Here is a 3920-nt window from a genome sequence, read left to right on the forward strand (position 1 = left end):
ACTGTAGCTATTGAGAAGTGTATTGCATAATAAAAAAAAAGTCCATCCATTGTGTGACTGAAACCTGGAGCATCAACATGCAACCCCAGCACTGCTCCAGGCACCAAAATACCAAATTCTTGCTGTGACTTAAAGGAACTTAGGTATTGCCAACTTATAAATCCTTTTTTTTTTTTTTAATTTGGGTAGGAATCATAATTGATTGACTCAATTGCAATGCTTCAGAGTGTTTACTTCTGAAACAGAGAGAATAACCAAAAAGAATAAGCAATGTCCTTTCTCTTTTCTGTATGAAAGGAATTCTTATCATTCATTACTCTCCACTGCTGTTTGCTGTTTCGGCATAGTAAGGAAGAAGATAAAATCTAGTTATGAAGATACTGCTATGGCTGTTCCCTTCAAATTTAGTGGCCAAATTCCCAATGACTTCAGTAAAGTCGGGATTTTACCCACAGAACAGTAAAGAAAATGGACATAAATAACAAGGGAGAATTAAGAGACATCACTGAAGGTTCTTCAGGAGGGAAGATGAACGCAACAGTTTTCACAGAATGATTAGAGCTGGAAGGGACCTTAAAGATCATCTAGCCCACCCCCTGCCCTGGGCAGGGCCACCTCCCACCAGCCCAGGTTGCCCAAAGCCCCGTCCAACCTGGCCTTGAACCCCTCCAGGGATGGGGCTTTTTTTTTTTTTTTAAATATATGGATTTTTATATAGCATTTTTCTTTTATATGTTGGGAAAAAGACAGAACAAGTGTTTCTTATGGAAAAAGAAGAGCTCATTGTACAGCCACAGACTATTGAGTCCCTCTAAGCCCTCGAGTCAGAGCTTGCCATCGCCCCGGGCACAGGGGAGCATCCCTGCGCCGCACCACACACGTGCGCACTGCCGCAGCCTGGGGAGACCCCCGGCACCCCCCTGCCGGCACCCCCCCGCCTGCCGCCTTGCACAGGCAAGCATCGCAACCGGCTGCAAGATGGGATCAGCCCAACAATTCATTCCCAGGCTTCTGCCGAGTTGCTGTGCGAAGCACAGCGCAGGAAAGTCGTAACGGGATTTTGTTTCTTCACAGCTGCTACACCCTTCTCAAAATAATTCCCAGCTGCAGGGCTGCCTGCTCAGTTGTGGGACTAGAGAGGATGTGAAAAGCAAATCTAACTGCCATGGGGTCGCACGTGTTCGTTCAGTTCGTGTGCTACAGCCAAACTTCCCTTGGCGTAAGTCAGGAAAATAAGAGGATGCAGGGGAAGGTGTAATTATGTCATCTTGTTAATGACCTTGTACCACTCAAGGAGCTCCCCAGCAGCCAGGCAAGTGAGTTCTGCACAGCAAGCCAGCCCAGAGACAGAAATGTCAACAGCCCTTCCAGCTCTTAACATAGACAAACGAAAGTGGCAGAACCACGACAACACGGGGCAGCTGTGGGAAACTACTTCCAGTAAAAATAATCAGTGCAGTAGTGGGGCTCAAAAGAAGTCTCCAGTTTGGGACCAAATCATCTTTCCATCAGCCAGGCTGTCCTGTCAGACCTGATGGAGAAACCCTTAGCTCCGTATTTGGCAGCATTACGGACTTTAATGGTTCAATAAAATCTTGCATACTGAAGTCTCCATTTACAGGAGGATAAGCTTATGACGAACAGACAGATAGTGCTCGACTCCCATATTTTGGCAAATCTTGAGAGAGCATTTGCATTTGATGACAGCTGTGATGCATGGCACTGCTACAGTCAACAGACCATGTGATATTCAGCACATAGTATTAATCTGAAGTCTGGATAGCACTGATTCATATCACAGAGATATCAATTCCACCTATAATTTTCTACAGAAAATAGCCCACATGCAATTTTCATAATGCCAATTAAACTAGGACTCCCATTTATTAAACTGGATTAAAAAGCATTTTTACAAGCTCCGCTAATGGTCCTTAAGTACCTTTAATTACAGCCTGGACAGCATTGATTTCACTGCTCCAGCCTCTCACAAGACAGCTGTACTCCTGGCGCCCACGGCACGGCCTCACCAGGCATACGCGCACCGAGGTGGCGATTTACCGGCGCTGGTTCGGGCAGCAGCGGGCAGCCGGTTCCCAACCCCCAGGACAGGCACTGTCACACCGATCCCAATGACCTCCTTTTGGATTAGCACACCTCTGCTTCTCCAGATCCTTCACAGCTGTAAGACAGCGTACAAAACGTGCCAAGGAGAGGCTGCAGCGCAGGGATGCTCATCAATAACTCTCCCCACTTCACCGCTAACAGACTCACTGTCCCCAGGGGAGCTTCTCTCGCTTTTTCCCACCTCTCAGATGAACAGGTTCTTCCTCCACTTCAAGTAACACGCTTAAGGACGAACAATTGTGCTGTTTTGTTGAGGACAGTTACTGCTGTGAACTGCTGTAGAACATAAGTTAATATTGCAAATAATTCATGTTACCAAGTGCACTGATAAGGCACTTAACAGTAATAAAAATCAGAATTACTCTACAGCAATAAAACATTAGTTTAGGAAGTCCATCAAGATGACAATAGCCACAGGGGCATAAAATTGTTTCAATCAGCTGCCAAGAAAGGTTTGGTTTCTTTGATGTTTGGGTTGGGGTTTTTTTGCTGTTGTTGTTTCTTTCAAAGCTGCCAATAAGCAAAGCAAAAGCTTTAGGTGAAACAGAGACTCGTTTATCTTGCATTAAGAGGATGGAGAGAGGGCAGCTCCCTTACACTTTTACTTAAAGCCGTAAGTCTGTAGGTGAACAAAACCCCGTACCCTCAACGCTGGCAGGGACTGCTCACTGGGTCTCTGCACTTACAGAACCATAGAACAGTTTTGGTTGGAAAAGACCTTTGAGATCATCGAGTCCAACCATAACCCCAGCACTGCTAAGTCCGCCACTAACCCACATCCCTCAGCACCACATCTACGCGTCTTTAAATCCCTCCAGGGATGGTGACTCCACCACGTCCCTGGGCAGCCTGTTCCAATGCTTGACAACCCTTTCAGTGAAGAATTTTTTCCTAATATCCATCCTAAACCTCCCCTGGCACAACTTGAACCCATTTCCTCTTGTCCCATCGCCTGTTCCTTGGGAGCAGAGCCCAACCCCCCCTCGCTCCCCCCTCCTGTCAGGGAGCTGTCGAGAGTGAGAAGGTCTCCCCTCAGCCTCCTCTTCTCCAGGCTGACCACCCCCGGGGCCCTCAGCTGCTCCTCATCAGACGTGTGCTCCAGACCCCTCACCAGCTCTGTAGCCCTCCTCTGGACACGCTCCAACACCTCAATGTCCTTCTTGTCGGGAGGGGCCCAAAACTGAACACACTACTGGAGGTGGGGCCTCACCAGTGCCGAGTACAGGGGGACCATCACTGCCCCAGTCCTGCTGGCCACACTGTTCCTGCTACAGGCCAGGATGCTGTTGGCCTTCTTGGCCACCTGGGCACACTGCTGGCTCATATTCAGCCAGCCGTCGACCAGCACCCCCAGGTCCTTTTTCACTGGGCAGCTCTCCAGCCACTCTGTCCCAAGCCTGTAGCATCTCATGGGGTTGTTATGACTCAAGCGCAGGACCCGGCACTTGGCTGTGTTGAACCTCATGCCATTGGCCTCAGCCCATCAATCCCGCCTGTCCATATCCCTCCATAGAGCCTTCCTACCCTCACTTTCTGCTTTTGCTTTGGGTCTGTAAGTTCAGAGCACAGAGCAGCACTTGGCTGTTGGCTTGGCTTCCCGTAAGGCACACGGGTGAGCTGATGTAGGCTGAGCTGGGTTGGAGTGTAGTGCACAAGCTGCACATCAAAGCAACGCTGCTGCTATGTGATGGAGCATGCACAATATGAGTATTTGTCCAGCAAACTATCTGGAGAGAATATTATAAAGACACTAACAAAATAAAAACTCTTTATGGAAAGACCTAAGTGCAGAAGTA

This window comes from Charadrius vociferus, unplaced genomic scaffold (genome assembly GCF_000708025.1).
Source record: "Charadrius vociferus isolate BGI_N301 unplaced genomic scaffold, ASM70802v2 scaffold49, whole genome shotgun sequence".
Taxonomy (NCBI): domain Eukaryota; kingdom Metazoa; phylum Chordata; class Aves; order Charadriiformes; family Charadriidae; genus Charadrius; species Charadrius vociferus.